The sequence below is a fragment of the Rattus norvegicus genome, chromosome 1 (assembly GCF_021556685.1).
Source record: "Rattus norvegicus strain SHRSP/BbbUtx chromosome 1, alternate assembly SHRSP_T2T, whole genome shotgun sequence".
In the NCBI taxonomy this organism is placed as follows: domain Eukaryota; kingdom Metazoa; phylum Chordata; class Mammalia; order Rodentia; family Muridae; genus Rattus; species Rattus norvegicus.
In genome coordinates, this window is record NC_141534.1 from 183,086,977 (window position 1) to 183,108,552 (window position 21,576).

At 40.9% G+C, this 21,576-nt stretch overlaps 1 protein-coding gene across 30 annotated transcripts in view; it reads right to left on the reverse strand.

The window, feature by feature from the left end:
• The window catches only part of Sox6 (SRY-box transcription factor 6), a 608,765-nt gene that overhangs the window by 439,642 nt on the left and 147,547 nt on the right, over window positions 1-21,576 (reverse strand). For all 30 annotated transcript variants that reach the window (XM_087657920.1, XM_087657862.1, XM_087657680.1 and 27 more), the window contains 1 exon segment: window positions 17,755-17,824. The gene's annotated coding sequence lies outside the window, so the exon portion shown is untranslated.

Here is a 21,576-nt window from a genome sequence, read left to right on the forward strand (position 1 = left end):
ATACCTGTGAGCCCCACACTCCTCAGACTGAGGCAAGAGGGTCATACAGAATGTAGGCCAGCCTGAGCTACACAGTGACATTCCTATCTTTAAAAAATCAAAAAGGAAAAGAGTAGGCCTGACCAACTCAATCAATCAATCAATCAATCCAATAATCAATCAATGTCATCCAGCAGCATGTCATCTGCTCACATGATATGTTCTAAAAATGGAATGTGTTCTCAGCTATAATACCAAGCTCAATATGTTAAAAGTCACTTAGATCATACAAGGGGTCTTTCTGATACAGTGGCATTAAATTGGAATTACTAACAGAATGACTGAAAGATACCCAACTATTAAAGTATAAATTTACTAAATTTTCTAAATGAAACATAAATTTAAGAAGAGAGGCAGAGGCAGGTCAATCTCTGTGAGTTCAAGGTCAGCCTGGTCTATGGAGTGAGTTACAGGACAGCCAAGGTTACACAATGAAATCCTAGCTCAAAAACACCAAAGACAAACAAGCAAAAACAAAAACAAAAAATAAGAAGAAATCAAGAGGAAAACTGGAAAGCATTCGAAGTGATTGCAAATGTGGTTGTGACCTCTCAAGGCCAGGGAAGCAGCCAGGGCAGCACTTGGAAGCCAGTTCACAGCATCACAACTGCTATTGCAGAACCACAAAACAGCAACCTTGGCTTCAGCTTAATAATCAGAAAAACAGCAAATAAAAACCAAACCATGCAGAGAATGGGACACATCATGATTAGAACAGAAAAGGGCAAATTAGAAAACAGAAAATCAACATTAAATTCTGATATATTGTACTTATATTCTCATATCAGAAACCAGAGATATGGTTCACACTAAATAGCTTACATTCATTAAAAGTATAATGAGTGGGTATCATGAAAAATCCATGCCAATAGAATCAATAATTTATATGAAATGCACTAAAAATGTAAAAGAATATGCAAAGAATAAAATAACCCAGTGAGAAAAACAACCACAATTCAAAAGCCGGGAAAGGACTGAAAGATATTTCAGCAAAGTAGATAAAAAGGCACATGGGAAGAAAATCAACATCATCAGTCATTAGGGAAAGATAGATGTACAAGGCGGGCCAATAATATGGCTCAGCTTGGAAAGGGGCCTGAACCAAGCCTGATGGCCTGAGTTCAACCCCTGGAATCCACACATTACAAGGTATGAACTGATTTCCACATTCTGTCTTCTGACCTAAACATGCACATACATGCATACAGACTAAGTTAATGATTCAATTAATGAAAATTTTTTTAAATACATACACCAGAAAATGCTGTAATAACTCCAGAGAATAGCTAAGAGTAGGCTAAGCATGACAACTGAGGCTAAGAATATGGAGTGCCTATAGCAGGAACATAAATGTAAAGTTGTATTTTAGAAAAGTTCAACAGCCTTATAAAGGTAAGCTTATATTTGTCTCTCTAAACACCCAGTTCTCCTCTCAAGCTTAACCAGGACACAGAAAGTATAGGACCACACAGAAGTGAATGTTCACAGCAGCCTCACTTGTAATGAGTCAAAACCAGGGCAAAAAACAAAACAAAACGAAATGGACAATCAAAAGCACGGCAGACTGATATAATAAAACACCATTCCACAATTTTAAAGATAAGGTATTAGCATGCGCATGGCTGAATCTCAAAATAATTACACTGAGTGAAAGAAACTCTAAAAAACAGCATATACTGTATGATTCCACTAATGCAAAGTTCCATAAAGTACAAAATGAGCTGTGATAACATGTCAGTGACAACCTGGGATTGGGTCAGGCAAGAAGCAAGAAATGAGAAGCTGGGAAGGATCGGGAAGACACACTGGGAACAATGAAATGTTACTTTGCTATGGAAATGGCACTATTACTATACCCCAACTCAAACTTACCCAATGAAGTATTTCAATTCACACAACTTATTGTATATTAATTACCCTCCAATAAAGCTATCAAAACCAGCATGCACAGGTGGCATTCTATGCTTTGACTAACACTTCTGCTAGCTCAAGCAAAGCCCAGGGTGCCAGGAATCCCACATGTCTTATTTCAAAACCATTAGAATACTTTCACAGGTCCTTCCTCCCATAGGGAGTGAGGCTGGTACTGAGGGGAAACAGTACCTCTGAGTACATTGTACCCCGACACTGTGCTAGCAGCTACTATCGTTTAGGGAAATTAGTGGTGGTGGGGAGGACATGGAACACCTAGATATACTTTGGTGCACAGAGGAACTTTAATAGTTTTACTTATTGCTTTGTTTATTCTCAAAGTACAAAGCATAGGAAGACTCTAATGTTAATTTTCTCATAGGATATTCAAATTTCTCATATTTTTAGCACACAAATATCTAAATTGATAGAATGTTTATGAAGGATATAGAATTTATGGAAGCATATAAAACACTTTGGTATTATAGACATACACAAATGTATATATCTGATTTTTATATTCATTAGTCCTAGGAACAAGAAAGACAGGTTTTTTAGTCACACAAAAGCTATGAAAGAGCATTCAGTGTGTCCAGAGCTGAGACAGATATACTTAAATACAAAATGAATGAAGCCAGCCTGTTCAACTCTCCAAAGAAGGAACAACAAACAGCTTCGCAGGGAGAAAAGTGCTAGATGTGTCGGTTTCCTTTGCATTTTCCAGATGTGTATATGTCATCTTCTCTCACAATCAGATTGTAAGCTCCTGATCTATTTTAAATCTCTCTTTTCTTTTTTAAATTCTGCCTCATGTAAAAGATTCTTAAGTTTAAATTGTTATGGAGGATTGGAAAGATGGCTCAACAATTAAATACATCAGCTGCCCTTGTATAGGACCTGGGTTCAATTGCTGGCACCCACATGGCAGCTTACTACTGCCTATAATTCCTGGTCCAGGGAATCCAATACCCTCTTCTGGACTCCTCTGGTACCCAACATGCATATGGTACATACCCATATAAATAAAATAAATTTTTAAATTCTCATGGAATAATTCAAATTCATATAGAGTAGATGGTATGAATGGATGGATGGGTGGATGGATGGGTAGATAATGGATGGATGGATGGATGGATGGATGGATGGATGGATGGATGGGTGGATGGGTGGGTGGGTGGATGGATGATGGATGGATGAATGGATGGGTGGATGGATGGATGGATGGATGGGTGGATGGGTAGATGGATGATGGATGGATGGATGGGTGGGTGGATGATGGATGGATGGATGGATGGATGAATGGATGGGTGGGTGGATGATGGATGGATGGGTGGATGGATGGATGGATGGATGGATGGGTGGATGGATGATGGATGGATGAATGGATGGGTGGATGGATGGATGGATGGATGGGTGGATGGGTAGATGGATGATGGATGGATGGGTGGGTGGATGGGTAGATGGATGATGGATGGATGGGTGGGTGGATGATGGATGGATGGATGGATGAATGGATGGGTGGGTGGATGATGGATGGATGGGTGGATGGATGGATGGATGGATGGGTGGATGGATGATGGATGGATGAATGGATGGGTGGATGGATGGATGGATGGATGGGTGGATGGGTAGATGGATGATGGATGGATGGGTGGGTGGATGGGTAGATGGATGATGGATGGATGGGTGGGTGGATGATGGATGGATGGATGGATGAATGGATGGGTGGGTGGATGATGGATGGATGGGTGGATGGATGGATGGATGGATGGATGGGTGGATGGGTAGATGGATGATGGATGGATGGGTGGGTGGATGATGGATGGGTGGATGGATGGATGGATGGATGGATGGATGGGTGGATGATGGATGGATGGATGGATGGATGGATGGATGGATGGGGTGGATGAATGGATGGATGGATGGGTGGGTGGATGATGGATGGATGGATGGGTGGATGGGTGGATGATGGATAGATGGATGGATGGATAGGTGGGTGGATGATGGATGGATGGATGGATGGATGGGTGGATGGGGTGGATGAATGGATGGATGGATGGGTAGGTGGATGATGGATGGATGGGTGGGTGGATGGGGTGGATGAATGGATGGATGGATGGGTGGGTGGATGATGGATGGATGGATGGGTGGATGGATGGGTGGATGGGTGGGTGGGTGGGTGGGTAGAAGAATGAATGAATAAGTAGGTGGCTGAACAGATGGATATGTGGGTGGATAACTGGATAGATGAGTGGACAGAAGGATCATAGATAAATGAAGAGGTGAAAGGATGGAAGGACAGGTGTTTGGATGATTGGATGGATAGGTGAATAAATGGATGACAATGTTTTTTCTGAATGATAGTGTAACAAAAATGGCCAAGATCTTCAAGAAAGCTGTGTGGCTCTAGTAATTTTTTGAAATGCCTATTTTCTAAGTTTCACTTCAGCAGAAGCTTGTTATATTATGGTGTATTTCCCAGCACTACCCATCCTGCCTTGAAAGGAATAAATAAGAGAGCCATGTTTATAAGTATAATGTCTGATGTAACTATGCCTGTTGTGACAACTGAGCCAGGGAGCCATTGTCATCAGGACCCGAGGGAGCGCTACTCTTACAGAGACCGTACAGTAATGGTCCTGAGGAAGCTGCCTGAAACAACTGCTCCATCTTAAGGACCCTCACTTCCTCATGTTCACAGCTGCCTGGCTCCACCACAGGCATCTGAAATCGATGGGTCCCTGCCTGTGTCCTTCAGCTCCTGGAGTCCATGTTTGTTCTTGTTAGATACATCTCACATTGTGTGTGCACTTGTGTGTAGTTGTGTGCCTCTAACTCTTCTAGGTAATTTTATATTTAAGCTTCCCTTTGTTGCTTTAAAAACATACTATATTTTCTTAGCATTCTATGGAAAGGGAAGAAAAAATCCTTAAGTGTAAGTGAGGATTTAATCGATGAGATGGAAAAAAATTGTACACTTTGGCAAGAGGCATTGTAGTGGGTCATTCTTGTCTTTCATAAATCCCATGTAGTCATAAGCAAAAGAAACAAAGAGAAAGCAACAAGGGTCATTTGCCACCATAGCCTCCTACCACACTTCTTCTCGATTCTTTGCTTAAATACCTTTCCCCCTCCTGAAACATGTGCAGTATGTCCTTCACATGCAGTTTCCCTTGCTCAGATTGCAAGGGGACCTCCAGTCTACCCTGCTGCCTGCTGCCTGAATTAGTCTTTCAGAAGTAATATTTCTGGGCATGATGATCCCTGTGATCTACTTAGTGTGAAGCCATCCCACAGTCACACCTAACCATGCCTGCACTTTCCAGCTCTTCCAACAAGCTGTGCCCCGTGAAACTGAACTGCTTACTATGCCCCTAGCTCCCTCACTGCCATCACCTGCCCTGTGCCTATCCCACTCACAAAATTGTACTCAATTATCAAGGAACATTAATGGTTTGCTTCCTAGGGCCAGGGCTGTGGCTCATCAGGTAAAAGTTCTTAGCACCAAGCCTAAGGATCTGAGTCCAATCCTCAGACCCCACATGGTAGAGGGAGAGAAATGATGCCCAAAACTTGACCTCTGAACTCTACATGTGCACTGTGGCATAGATGCACTCATTCATAAGCATAAATAAATGAATGAATAAATAAATAAATAAATGTACACTTCTAATGTTCTTTTCCTTAATAATGTATCCTAAAAGGTAGACTCTAGAATATTGAATCCTCTCTATAAGGCCCTTAATACATTCTGCATGGGAGACTATATTACATCGCTAAAACAATCAGAACCATTGTAGGATAGTCAGAATTTATTACTACCTTCTTGAAGCATATGTTGCCTTAGATACTTGGGACACAACAAGGAACAAAAGCACTATACAATTCCCAGCCCAGGAACCTATGCACACATTTGCATTTATTTCTAGTGCAATGCCTAACGTGATGCTTTGAGTATGATCCCTCCATATGCAGTGTGTGCTCCCTCCATATGCAGTGTGTGTGCTTCCTCCATATGCAGTGTGTGTGCCCCCTCCATATGCAGTGTGTGTGCCCCCTCCATATGCAGTGTGTGTGCCCCCTCCATATGCAGTGTGTGTGCCCCCTCCATATTCAGTGTGTGGCTTGTACATTCATTTTCAGCAGGTATTAAGCACTCTCGTGAGATTAGAAACCTTTATTATCAAAACAGTGATTTGCCTTAACTGGGAAAACAGCTGGTCATACTTAGAAACAGGTTGTAGGCACTGAGCTGGACATTGTTTGAACACTGGTTATGTCACCCTGTGTGAAGTCTGTGATGCAGTTAGATCACTCTTTACTATACTTCCAGTTTCCAGAAAGTTGAAAACCAAGCTGCTTCAAATATTTTTGTTTTGTTTCGTTTTTTAGAAAAGGAACAATAGAAACACACATTTTATTTACGTGTGTGGTGTGTGTGTGTGTGTGTGTGTGTGTGTGTGTGTGTGTGTGTGTGTTGTGGGTGTGGATGTGAATGGGTTCATATATACTATAGCCTGCATGTGGATATCAAAGGACAACGTCTGAGAGTCAGAAGCTCTCTTCCTCCACCATGTGGGGTTCATGGATTAAACTCAAATCCTTAGTCTTGGTGGCAATATCTTTACCTGCTGAACCATCCTACTGGCCCCAGGAAGCAGATTTTTGATGTGCTTTGACAGCATTCACATGGCCAATGCATCAGGGTAATAATTTGTTCCAAGTAAAGGTAAATTGGCTTCACACAACCAAAATCTGTTTCCTGTACCCCCTTGGAAGTTCATTTAGAACACTGTAGGAGGGACTGAGATAGAAACATGTGTCTATGACAAGAGACAAACCTTGCGCTTACTCTGCCCGATTCATTTCATTCTTAGCTGGGAGGCAGAAGAAAAAGACCCATATATAGTCACCAAACTAGATAAGATGGATGAAGCAAAGAAGTACAGGCCGACAGGAACTGGATGTAGATCGCTCCTGAGAGACACAGCCAGAATACAGCAAACACAGAGGCGAATGCCAGCACCAAAGCACTGAACTGAGAACGGGACCCCCGTTGAAGGAATCAGAGAAAGGACTGAAAGAGTTTGAAGGGGCTTGAGACCTCATATGAACAACAATGCCAACCAACCAGAGCTTCCAGGGACTAAGTCACTACCCAAAGACTATACATGGACTGACCCTGGGCTCCAACCTCATAGGTAGCAATGAATATCCTAGTAAGAGCACCAGTGGAAGGGGAAGCCCCTGGTCCTGCCAAGACTGAACCCCCAGTGAACGTGATTGTTGCGGGGAGGGTGGTAATGGGGGGGTGGGGAGGGGAACACCCATAGAGAAGGGGAGGGGGAGAGGTTAGGGGGATATTGGCCTGGAAACCAGGAAGGGGAATAACAATTGAAATGTAAATAAGGAATACTCAAGTTAATAAAGATGAGAAAAAAAGAAAAAGAAAAAGACCCATAAGGTCAATTTTTAAAGTGACATCAGAAAATTCTAAAGTGCTCAATAGAATTTTGCAAAAGCAAAAAATTCAAACAAAAGATTCCTTGACCATCATATATATTAATAACAAAAGGAAAGAAAGAAAGAAAGAAAGAAAGAAAGAAAGAAAGAAAGAAAGAAAGGAAGGAAGAAAGAAAGAAAGAGAAGTCACAAAAATGAGTTACTACTAGAGGACCAAACAAGCAAGGTGGTGCTAAGAACCACTTCAGTCAAGCTGTGTGCCAGCTGACTCGCCTCTCCAAGAGAAAACTCAGCAGGGCGGGCAACAAGCACAACGCCCATGACCCAAACTCAAATTAGCAGCACAAAGACCTAAGTAATGCACCCATCTTAAAGAATAAAGAAGATAAAGGTACTCTCTGTGTATGAGAAAGAAAATTCTGAAAGTCCAGAGTGCTGTTCCTGGAGGAGCTGTTAGCATAAGACAGCTGAGTTAAGACAGCTGAGTAACCAGGGGCTTGAAAACGAGGAGATGGCCTTCCATCTCAAGCAAGGTGGAGCAGAGCAGAGACGGGAGGGTCCAGCTGCTCTGAGGTAGGTACAATGCAATGGGACTTCACTATCTAAATGATGCCCATCCCTCTTGAGCATCAGATTTCAGGTCCTAGTTCTATCTTTTACTTCTCTGCATTCCCACTTGCCTTTTCTTCTTTATTTACTTACTGTTCATTTATTCACCCTTTCAATAAATATTTAGGGGAACTTCTTATAGATCAGGGATTGTGCTAGAAGCTGACTACGCAAGCTTAAATAATAGTCATGGTAACTACCCTAACAGAACCTTTAATCTGGGGAGGAAATAGACATTATAAATGACACATTCCTGTTATTTTAAATACTACCACGGGAAAAAAGAAAAAGTAACAGAAACCAACTAGCATACAAAACCACAGCTGGGGAGAGTCTGTACCTTGCACCATCGCTGAAAGCTATATATAGAGCCATGGCTGCAAGTCCTGACTGCTGGGCCCACTCATTCCTCTCCTGGTATGAGAAGTGTAGAGTTCTAGTGTTAAGTGCTATCACCAAGGAAACTCCCTTGAAGAACTTCAGATTGTTGTGAACTCACCATTTGATTAGTATGCATGGCCTTAACCAAGCCACAGCCTTCTTCCACGTGTATATACCTTTCATTACTTAAATACTACTCTTAATATAACCGATAAACTTAACCCTTCTGGTACTAGAGCATCTACCTTATTCATGTGTAAGTGAAATTGTTCTTAAAAAATAGCAGCGTCAAGAACTGAGTCTAATTCATTCCCTGAAGATGAAATGACCAAGAGCCAGAGCTGGGACGTCCCTGGTGACTGGCGCACACAGGGATAACGAGCAAGCTCACTGATGAAGACTTCTACAGCCTTTGAAAAAGATGCTTCCTTCTCTATCTTGTTCTCAGCAAATAAGCCTTAAAACTTGACAAGCCTTAATTCTGGCTTAGTAAGCTTCTGACACAATAAAAATTATTTCTTTTCAAATATCCTATTTCATCACTTCATAATAATAAACTAATTCCAATAGTTTCTACATTTCTCTTTGATTGCACAGGATGGACTAGAGCAGTAGTTCTCAGCTGCTGACCTGTGAGTCAAGAATCCTTTAGCAACCCTTTATCTAAAAAAAAAAAAAAAAAAGTACAATTCATAACAGTAGCTAAATTACAGTTATGAAATAGCAATAAAATAATTTTATGGTTGGGGTGACCACGACATCAGGAACTATATTAAAGGGTCACAGCACTGAGAAAGTTGAGAACCACTGGTCTACAGGGACCTTAGTTTATAGTTTTTAAATAAAACAAAACAAGGAACAATCAGTTCTTTGTTTCCCAGAGTGCTGGAAAACTTTAATCCCAGCACTTGGGAGGCGGAGGCAGGCAGATCTCTGTGAGCTGGAGATCAGTCTGCTCGACAGAGCTAGTTCCAGGATGACCAGGGCTACGCAGATAAACTCCGTCTTGAAAAAACAAAACAGAAAAGAACAACAGTAGCAAACACAGGCTACCTTAAAGAAGGTCTGTAGCCCCCATCAGAACAATGGCACTGCACAGAATTTAAGGGGCAAGTGCCAACTGTCATCTTCAACTTACCACACGATGCAGACTAAAAGTAAAGCCACCATCAGCAAAACAAAGAAGGAACAGGGAGACAAAGAAAACGAAGGGGAGGGAGAGAAGGAGGAAGCAGAAGACAGATCCACCACACTGTCTTGCATGAGAGGACAGGCTCCACTAGCTTTCTAACCCCCAAAATAAGACATTTTTCGTCACACACAGACTCTACACTGTTTCAAAGGTGAGAGCTAAGGGGCAAACAAGTCATACCTGTCTCTCTGTGCCAGGCTTAGTTCAGCTAACATGACAATCTCTAATTGCATGCATTTTTCTGCAAATCACATCATTTTGTTCTTCAATATGGCTGAATCGTACTCTGTTGCATATATGCTCCACATCATCTTTATCCATCTCCTGATGGCAGTCTAGACTGGTCCCTACCTGCAGGACTGTAAAATCACTGCAATATGCATGGAGTACAACTCTCTGGGAATGCTGACCTGGTGAGGAACTTTTCTAGGGTTCTCCAATACAATGTTAACATGAGCTATATGGGTGATTATTTTCATATACACCTATATGAATCTTTACCCAGAAAAAGTAAATTATTGTCATTAGTTTTTCTGCAGAATCTACACTTCCTGAAATGTCTTAAGCTGTACTTTTAAAAAGCACTGAATTAAAATAAATACACTTGCAATAATTCAGAAGAAATTGTAGAAATCCTTTTAAATAACTATTGCTCAATTCCAACAAGTATTTCCAAGTCTTGAAAAACAGTCCTAAAATCCATTTTGTGACCTACACAAAGCCTCCTATTTCAGATGAAGGGTCCTCTTGTCCACATGTCTCGCGCTGTCTCTGTTTTCCCAGTTACTCACAATGTTGGAAGGACAGATGTTGCCCCACCTCTTCAGCCATATCGCCTTCTTCAAGGCTCTGGGTCTTTAACACTCCTCTTGTCTGTCCCATATTATGCTTAGGTTTCTCAGGGTCCCCAGACGTTTCCCTTTAGCTGTCTGCCCTACAACTCTAGGCTCATGGAAAAACCCACTTAATTAGTCATAGAATCAACACAGTCAGTGGGTTCACAGAGTGCCATTACTAAGAGAAATTCCAGAATGTTCCCTTCCCTTAAAGCTGTCAGTCTTCAGTGAATATGAACTTAAGCACATATTTTAGCAGCCATCCATTCTAACTTGTGATGTACTGATACACATAATAATAAAAGAAAATAGTATTACCCTGAGGAATAATATATCTAAATTTCTTCATTACTTAGTTTAATGAAACTGGAACATTTGTAGCAGTCATTAAAACCAAGCCATGGGCTTCTTATCAGCCTGCCCCAGCTGAAAAACATAAAATTGTATTCTGTTCAGTTCAGGTAGCTATAAGGGCAGAGACTGGATTCCATTAATGCTGCTGCTTAATTGTTCATAATGCCAGGCTTAAACAGGGAAAAACAACAATTAGCTGGCAAACATGCCTTGTGCAATGATTGTGCATCCAAAGCCCTAAAAGAGGCAAAAAAGAGATACAATGGAAAGCCTGATGCTGTCTGTGGGTCCGTCCACCTCTGCACATGGGAAGCTGAGCTGAGAAGGGAAAGCGCCAACACTGTCCACAGAGAACTCCACCCACATAAACTCTCTAGTAATATTTCAAGCTTTAAACCCTCGGGTGTAAACACCTCCCTTCTCTTCTAAAATCTGTGCCGAGCCCTTAGTGCTCAGAAATTAACAACAGCAAGCACACATCATGGGGATTGGCTTTTTGACTGATAAAACATTAATGGTAAGTCTCTTTGCCAGTCTTCTGTACGAAGTGAAGTTTCAGAAATGCATCTTTCTCACTATAATTAACTCATGCCTTTGTAAACTGCCAGCAGAAGTATGTAAGCATTACACTGAAAAGGAGAGAGACCGCACACCGTGTTTCTCCTTACAGCAGCATCTAACTCACACTGCGATGCTGTGGAACTACCAAAAAGTGGTGACATATTATCCATATGCCAGGTGCAAAATAACAAACCAGGATGCCTAGGTAAAATGAAGCTAAGTAACGCAGAGACAAAATGCAACAAAGTAGATGTCTTTGATTTCTCAGTCTTCCTGAACTGGTTACTAAAATACTTGCAGGAATCAATGGCCGTTTGCTAAATTGTGGGCAGCCTGTCTGTCACGTCCAGCTATTAGCTATGTACTAGAGGTTGCTGGCACTCCCTAGCCTATGCTTGAGAACATTACCCAGCTGAGGCAATGACTGAATTTATCCTTTGCCATATGCATTTGGTCCTTTCATTAAAATTACTGTTATGTAAAAATACAGGGCAATGTTAATGTCTATCTTTTGGTTAAAACAATCTCAGAAAGCAGCATGGAGCAGTTCTCTCCAGGCCTCCATTCCCCTTTCTCCAGTGAGCACTGACCATATCAGCACTGACCCCTGTGTGGTCCACCATACCTTTAAATGCAGCCAGTAAATCCTACAAAAACATGAAAGGATCACTATAGCATCTGGAAATGGAGCTGTCGGTGCCATATTAGTTTAGAGAAAACCACAAACTGGGAGATAAAGCAAAATTTTAATAATACTTTGCTTAGTTGCCAAACGCATTACACTAGTTCTGTTGTTGTCATATGTGAGCGATCTTGGAAGCATTTGAGTGCTGCTAGGTAGGATTCAATGAGTCCTCAGAGTCACTGCTCTTGGGGGATGATTGCTCGTGTTCCTTAGACTGCAGCCTCCCACCTGGTGCATGAGCACCACTACCACACTGTTCTGTCCCCTTCAGAAGCTTCCTATGCTGGCACCAACGTAGGCGGCCATGCAGCAAGCCTACTCACAGGGAATGTGTGGCTGTGCGTTTCTACTCCAGCACTCAAACAGAAACCTGTGCAATTCTACTTCCCCTTTCTTCTATGAACCACCCCAACGCATTGGTGTTGAAGAGTAAACCAAGATCAAATTTAGACATGCTGTTTGAAATCAGTGGACATAAAACACTTTGGTGCCAGACAAAAGCTGCGATTTTAACAGTGAGTTTTGGCCTTCTCTAAAATGCTTGGCTCAGGCTGTGTGTTTTACATCTGAAGACATTGGCATGCCTCACATTTAAGATTATGACACACCGACTTATTTTGAAATTTTAAAGATCTTCCACTGCGCGTGTTTCAAGTCCTCTGTGACTATCACTGATAATTGAGCAATTAACTTGAAATTACCAAGTGAGCTATGATGGCACAAGGAGTAGCAAGCAACATGAAAGAGGGAAAGACCAGAGGTGCTGCGCAGACAGAAGTCGTAAGGAGGGAAAAGAGGCCATAATGACACGAACAGTTCTGAGTAAGTTTTAATGGCCCCAGGTTTTGGGTCTGACTGTGCCTGTAGAATAAGTTAATGGAACAAGTCCTGAGTCCTAAGAGTCCTTTGGGGCAGTGCGATCTGGTACTGCAAAAAGAAACCTTCTAACTGGTCTTGTGTAATACTCACAGATTGCTCCAAAAAGTAAGGGAGGGAGTTTCACTAGACAACAAGCACAAAACAATTAGGTTAAAAACTCTGACAAGCGTAGCTTAAGAAATACAAGCTCTGGCTGGAGAGATGACTCAGTGGTAACAGTACTGGCTGCTCTTTCTGAGGACTGGATTGAATTCCCAGCACCCATCTGGCAGTTCACAACTGTCTGTATCTCTAGAGTCAGGGGATCTGACACCCTCACACAGACATACATGCAGGCAAAAATACCGATACACATAAAATTTGTAAAAAAATTAAAATTTTTTAAAGAAATACAAAGTCATAAAAATAGTTTGAAGGTCTTACTTTATACACAAACTGTACAAAGTAAAATCTCTGAAATCTGACCTCAAGAAGGCATCGAGATACAAGGCAGAAATGAAGAGTTGTGGTCGGGCACGAAAACAGCAGAGCTCCAGCTCTACCAGGAAAACCCGAATGCTGCTGAGCTGCTCACCTAATCAGGGCCTGAAGAACTGGGCTCTCTCCTGCAACTGCAGTGTGAGCTTCCACACAGGTAGTGGAGTGAGCTTCCTAGACCTAAATCCTACCAGACTTCAGTGTAGGCCATTCTGAAGGAAAACCAAAAATTTAGGAAGTCAGAGAAAAGAAACACTATTAATCACATTTTTTTCCTGAAAAATCCCACTGATAGTCCTCCGAAGCACCAGTCCCGGATGTGAAAACAGAGCAGGCTGGCCTCTCGGGAATAAATTAGAACTAGGCAGCGGAGAGCATATAAAGAGCAAGAGAGCATGGACAGCAGTGTATAAAGCTTAAAGGCTTGCGGTGTAATGGGTATGCAGTCAGATTAGCAGCTCCTTTCAATTAAAGTAGGTTTCTGGCCTTGGTTCACAAATGTATAGTAGGTCTGTGCATTAATGTAGATACTTCAAATGTCAGTATATCTCTAATTAACATGAGCACACAACTGTAAAACTGAGAAGGCACAATTCTAAATTCCTTACATTCCCAGCACTAATGCTTTCATGGGGCAGCTCCCGTTGTCATGGAAAATGGCATTCAAGCCCTATTTGTGGATTTTCACAGCTCATCTTTTTTATTTACCTGCTCTATGTCAAGATTAGACTGGAATAATATTTTTTAAAGATAATGCATTTAGACCTACTTTCCCTTAAATTCACAGATGTTCTCCCTGAGGGAGCCTTGGTCTGAGCTATGCTCAGTTTGCCACAGATTTCTTTTCATTAAAAACTAATAGTAACAATAATAATAATACCACAAAGATGTGAATTAATGACTCCATCTCACCCTCCCACCCCCAAAAAAATCTATGTATTTCAAAAACTTCCAACAGAAGTATGATGATGAGTAGTAGTCTGGAACAGAAGTGTTGGAAAAGGCCGATGGGGTGCCAGTACTCCAGAAGGTGGAGAAGTGAGTGGGGGAAGGGACTGGGCCTCTGCTCCCCTGACACAGCACACAACTAAGGTCAGAGACAATGACAAAAACAAGAGAAAGAAAACAAAAATTGGGGGCTGGAGAGGTGGCTTAGGAATTAAGAGTACTAACTGCTCTTCCAAAGGTCCTGAGTTCAATTCCCAGCAACCACATGGTGGCTCATAACCATCTGTGATAGAATCCAATGTCCTCTTCTGGTGTGTCTGAAAACAGCTGCAGTGTGCTCATATTTTTAAAAAAGAAAAACAAAAATTGTCTCTCAGAGTACAGCATGATGCTGTGGGAGAGACTGGTGTACACTGGAGGTCAGGTGGGCGTTCTGCTGTGCTGACATAGAAAGTAACACAGACTCATCTCACAAAACTCAGCCAGTTTCATGTCTATAAAATAGGGTCATGCCAACCTAAGCTATATTATTGCCTCAGGCCTTTAGTTAATCAATATTCTCCACCCAACCCACCTCATGTGTGCATGTGCATCTCTGTGTGTGTGTGTGTGTGTGTGTGTGTGTGTGTGTGTGTGTGTGTGTGTGTGTGTACCAGATAATAAAATACTTGGTGGCCTTAGGGAAAGGCTTACTATTATTATGATCATGAGGAGGCAGCATTTTCTATGTGGGAATCTATTTCAAACTGCTGAGTATTGTGGGAAGATTAGAAAAACAAATTACCTATTGAACCATCTTTGGGTTTGTTGCTATTTGTTGATTTATTTAATCAGTCATTTATTATCATAATACAATTTAATAGAAAGGATTACATAATTATTTTTCATTAAAGATAAAAATTAAATATGACATACAGAATACAGATCAAGATCTTTCTACCCAATGCCAACTTGGGAAAAATATGTCATTTTATTCTTTAACAAGAGAGAAAGAGAGAAAGGAAGAGGCAATGCTAGGATAAGACATGGTGTCAGAAGCCACAGCCAGTCAGCTTCACAGTGTTCTCCTCCTCTGAGCAGACCAGCAGAGGGAGCAGATAGACTCCGGTCAGTCCTCACACACCCTTGGTGTGGCCTATTCATTATGGATGTGCAAAATAATATCCCACCTTCCTTATCTCACAGGCTTCCACGGAGCTGTGAGCTGGAGCTTTCTGCCTTCCATCATGCAGTGAATAGGCAGTTCCAGGGGGAAGCTTCAGAAAGCCTCTGCCACTGAGCCATCCACTGCCCTGTTTGCTGGCCTCACTAGGTGAGCATTTTCCTATCACTGAAGCCTCCTTGTCACTCAGGGTAAGCGGTGACCAGCTCCACAGCCACTGGAAGAAACAGCAGAGCAGTCACAGCTTCCTGCCACATCTCTTCCCACAGCCCTGCAGCCTAAGGCAGCTTTACCTGTGTTGGAATATCTGGCCCGTGCCCTAACCTAGCATTTCTTCATGGCTGGAAAATGATTACATGAGGTAATTTGACAAGCACGGCTTCCATTCCCATGACCAGACAGAATCTGACCAGAAGGGTTTGAGGTGTTTAAGTTAAACTATAAAAATAATGGCATGAAAGCTGTGTGAACTGTGTCCCCTTCCAATGTCCCCACCCCTTGATCTTTGACCCCGAGGACCCGGCTCCTGATCACCTACTTTCAAAAGTAGCACCTGTGTGTCTTGATAAGAAGGGAGAATTTAGGAAAGAAATCTTGGTGTGATGAGAAATCACATTTGAACGAAATGATGGCAATTATGTTTGTTTCTTTAAAACTTTTGATCACTCAGAGGATTTACTGGAGAGAAAAGGATGCTGGGAAGGAAAGTAGAAAGGGGCCAAAAGAAAGGGCAGAGCGAAGAGTGGCCAGCTCCAAATCCTTCCCCTCGCCTTGGGGTTCCACCAGTCAGCTCAGCTCCTCAAAAATTTTCCTTGCTTCCTAAAGCCCCTCTTTCCATCCATTCCAAAGAGATGTTTTTGTATCCCTCTCTGCTCCCTCCTAATCCTCACCACTGCTCCTTGTGCTATTTAAATCCTGCATGAAATCTGAACAAGGCATGAAGTTCATAGGAGCCTGTGCTTGCACAGTTGCCTCAGAGCACCAGACAAACATTGATAACTTCATTAAAAAAAACAATTTTGTCATTTTCTAAAGATTAATTTTTGTACTTAGTGTGCATGAATGTTTGCCTGCATTTGTGTGTGCACCACATGTGTCCAGTGCCCCAATGGAGGCCAGAAGAGAGTGTAGAAACTCCCCGGACCTGGAGTTTCAGGTGGTTGTGAACCACTGGGTGGGTGCTGGGAACCAAACCTGGGTGCTCTGCCAGAGCAGTCAGTGCTCTTAACCCCTGAGCCTCTCTCCAGCCCGTTTGCTCATTCTTAAAGACCAAACTCATACAAAATGATCTAAACTACATTTAACATTCATACCCGTTTGGTTAGTTCAAAATGCCTGTCCTGATCAACAGTTCCACTGACACATAAAGCTGAGTTCAGATAAAGTTTCAGTGCTTTCTGCTTAAACTCTAATTTTTGACATTTCTTCAAATACTTTCCTAAAAAGTATATTCTTGACAAAAACAAAAATGATTCTTCTATTTTTACTATTGTCAACAGTAAAAGAGACACCCTTAAACACCAATGGTTCACAACAGCATAAACAGGGAAGCAAACTCTGGATGCTTAAAAGTAGATTTATGCAGACATGTTTTAATAGCTACCATGTATGGCTTCTTCTGTATAGCAAATATGTGTCAATCAAAGTATTTTAATTAATCTTTGATAGTTCATTTTTTCCTTAATTTACCTTTCTCATGAGAAAAAGTTTTTTTTCTCCAAAATACGGTTTGAAAGGATAAAGATAATTGGGGGAGGAGAGGAAATGGAGAACGACACCATTTTGATGTCCATATTATATTCACCAATGAATCTGGCTCTTTAGCATGCAATCTCCCTGCATGGACTGCTCTTTGAAATCTGCCTATCTCACTTCTGAGTACAAACACACAACACTTTTCACGTCCAGATAATCAGAAGATGTGCAAAGTTATCAGGGTAAAGACTTATGTGTGGATGCAGGAGAACTTGTAAGGTGGCTCCTACAGCGGTTATTTCCCAAACAAGTCTGTTGCCCAGGCTCACAGCAGTGGGGCTGCAGTGTGCTGCTGTACAGGAGTCACAACACACAGGCTCCTCACAACGGCCGATCGTCTCTTCTATACTCTTGGTCCCAAAACAATCACTCATGAAAACCTAACAATGTTTACTCAACAGTTACTAAAGGGCTAACCAGAATTTACGTATGGGCTGATTTGTTTATAAACTGTGAGTTTCCTCTACATAATGAGAAAAGTAATGACTGGATCAATACTCACAATTATACACGAGGATCACCCCAGCACCCAGAAGTCACTGGTAAATCGCCTTTGAATTCATGAAAGTGACCTAAAAAATTGGATACAAAATGAAATGGAGAGGCATGAGTAAACTGCATTTACAGCTTTATTGAAGAAGCACTTTCTGGCAATGAGCAGTAACATTTCAGAGTCAGCATCCTCACCTACTCTAAGAACTTTTGCCAAGACTTTTGTGCCAAAAGCAACAATTATTTCATTGTACTACATCTGAGAATACAACCTCTCCATCCACAGTGGCTTTTTCCAAAAAACTATCAGCAGTAGCAGGGATGTTTAAAAGTAAAAGTGAAAACTAAAAGATTTTTTAAAGGGGTAAATGAAATTTGCAAGAAGCATTTTGAAAACTTATCCTGCAGGTTAAAAAGAATTCACTTCATCAGGAATACCCTGCGTGTGTTCAACAGAAATACCATATAGGTAGAAATAATAAGGAAAGAGGCAGCGTTTGCTCTGCACAGGGGCGGACTGCTGGCTGCTGAGGCTGCAACAGTTCTACTCAGCATCCTCATGCTTGCACACACCAGTTACGCTCAAGTAGCAGATGTAGTTCAAACATGCAGAGCCGGCTTTATAAAACCCACACCAGCACAGTGAGTCACTTATGCCTCTAAATAGCCATAGTTTCCTCCCTCTGGAGCCCCCATGCATTAGAAAGTAGTTAGGTCGTTTGTTTTTATTGTTTGGCCTAAATAAAGACATTTTGGTTCCATGAAAACAAAGGGACTTTGTTAAAGAGGCTGTGTTCTTTCCAGAATGTGAAGACGCTGATGAGTGGTGTTCAAATGAAAGTAATGACGGAACTTAAGTTACTAATTTAGCCCAGAAACTTTCCTGGACTCTAGGGATGAGTTTGACTTGTTCTGTGACTTTAAAAATATAGACGGCAAACACATAAGTTGGAATTAACTAGGTTAAATAAAATTCATTCAAGAAAAGTTCGGTCAATATATTGTTGTAGAAACCAATATACCAATCACTACAAATGATCAGAATAGATTAGGGATGTGCATCAGAAAGTAAGAGACAAAACAGTAAATATTTCATTCTGCCCTTCCACAGCCCCTAAAATACACTTTGTCTTAAGGGATCGAGGCAATTTAGTCTAATCTCAAGTAAGGACATATGGATGGTGAGGGTCTGGCATTTGAGAAGAGGATCTGGTTAGAGCAGTGTTTTCTCAACCCGTGAATCACAATTCCTCTGGGGTTCAAACGATCCTTTCACAGGGTTACATATCAGATATTTACACTCTATAACAGTAGCAAAATTACAGTTATGAGGTAGCAACAAATAATGTTAAGGTTGGGGGTCACCACGACTTGAGGAACTGTATTAAAAGCTCACACACTAGGAAGGCTGAGAGCCACTGAATTAAAGCGTCTCTGAGCTGCCTTATGCCATGCTTCCATATAATGTGCTGTCTCAGGCTGTCCCGACTGCTCACCAGTGCTCGGCAGCTATGTGATCTGACTTGAGAGGAGGAAAGAGATAGAAGAGTCCTGCCAGGAAAACAGCATTATCACTCATCTTTGGTATTTTATCCTTCTCTGCTTTAGACGTCAGATATTTTAAGATCTAGGAGGGCAATATTACCTGGAATACAACAGTTCTATCTACACCCTCAACATGAATTACCTCAAAGCAACAGAGTATTGGGTCCTTGTGGGGAAAGGATTATTTCCTTATCTGGTCCTTTTACCTCTTTATGAAGATATTACATAGATCCAAGCCCAGCAGCATGGACCTGGATCCCAGCTCCTGGAACAGCTGAGGCAGGAAGACTGCCGCCTCAGCATCGACACTAGAGAGGGCTGAAGACGTAGCACAGTGAAGGATCATTGGCTTAGTACGTCTGAGGCCTGGGTTCTCGGGGGGAAAATTAAGTTTCTCAAGAAAGAAATCTACAGCAAAATGCTAGAAATTCAAAAGGGTTTTCTTAACCTATGCAATTTCTCTTTTAAAAATATAATATTTTGTTTCTTTGGTAACTACTCTTTTACAAGCATGAATTGTAAGTATGAGAGACACATGACACATCCTGTTCCTTCACTGTCATGTGAACAATGGGTGACATAAGAAAAGCAACTAGAAAACATCATGCCTAACAAGAATTAAACATTTTCAATCATTGAGCTGTTCAGGAATTAAGTGGAGCCCACTACTACTGTGAAAATTTCTATGAAATTGTACTCTGTAAAACTTGCATGCAGATAGATAGATAGATAGATAGATAGATAGATAGATTATATATAATATATATGTACATATACATATATAAAGAGAGGTTTTTTTCATATATTTATATAGATATTTGGTTTTTCTATAAACTCTAACTCTGAAATATTTTAAATCTTGGAACAAACCATATTCCAGACATTTTGGTCAAAAAAAGATATTCTAATACTATAGAAAATTCCCTATATCCCATCTGTTAAATCAACGCTGTCCTGCTACATGTAGGTACAGGTATCTCTTAGTCAGACTGTCAGTCAACTTAAAGTACTGGTAAATTCCAGAGCAAACAATTGGAAGAGGGTATATATTCCTCACATCACATAGATCATTGTAATAAACAACAACAACAAAAAATTACTTTAATGCCTCAACCACAGAAAACGGGAATAGAGAAGCAACATGTCAGCACAGGCTCTAAGTCAGCCTGCACACACCACATATGCTATAAGCTAGCTACAGAAGATATTTCCAAAAGTACAAGTAGCCACTTGGGTCCTGAGGGCAGCACACAAGTGAGAAGATCTGGAGGAAATGCCAGAGAAAAATCACCATCTGTTCTGGAAAATCACGGTCTGTTCAGTCAAAGGCATCCCCAGAACACCCTGGGCCACAGCATATCCAAACCTCTGCTCACCCACTCACTCAGTCAGCAATGGTGACCATGGGTCAGGGGTTTCCCAGGAGTATTAAAGCATAGAAAGATGTTTGTTTTTAAGTCTTACCCCTCAAAAGAATTCTCACAGATTTTTACATTCAACACAGTGGAAGCCAGCTCCCTACCTTCCACTTGTCAACTCTCTCCACATTCTTAGTTAAATTTTAGAAATGTCTCGGTATATCTCACTATAAGAAAATCATGAAAAAGCTAAAGGAAAGGGTACAGTGAAGAAATACTAATATCCAGTAATATAAAACAGTTAATAACATAAAATACTAGGCTTATAATCAGAGAGTTGTAAGTAAAATATTTATTTACCTGAAATCCAGGAAAATGTTTTATAAAGTGGATTAAATGGTGAGGAATGGATAAATAAGAATGTTCGTGTATCATAAACTGGACTATTAATCATGGTATCATTTTGAACAGAAATGTAACCATAACTGTTAAAGTACTAAATGTCTGTATTCTTCAAATTGTCTAACAATTATCATAAAGAACCAATCACAAGCACATGAAAAGATACAGCACATGTAATATTTCTGCTCATTATAATACATCTATAATAGTTAAAAAATCAAAAACATCCAGGTGGTTGGATAAGTTAATTATGACACAAAAACACTACTTTGTAACTATTCAATATTAAAGTGTAAATCTTAAATTTACTAATAAAATGTTACCACAACATATTTCTTAATAAAAACAATGTGCATACTAAAAACAAATCTATAGAAAAACCAAATACCTATATATATACATGTGAAAATCAAATTACACACACACACACACACACACACACACACACACAAGTTTTAGAAAGTAGAGTTTCGCAGAAATTTTTACAGTATGTAGTGAGCTGCAAGTTCTTATTTATTGTTATTATT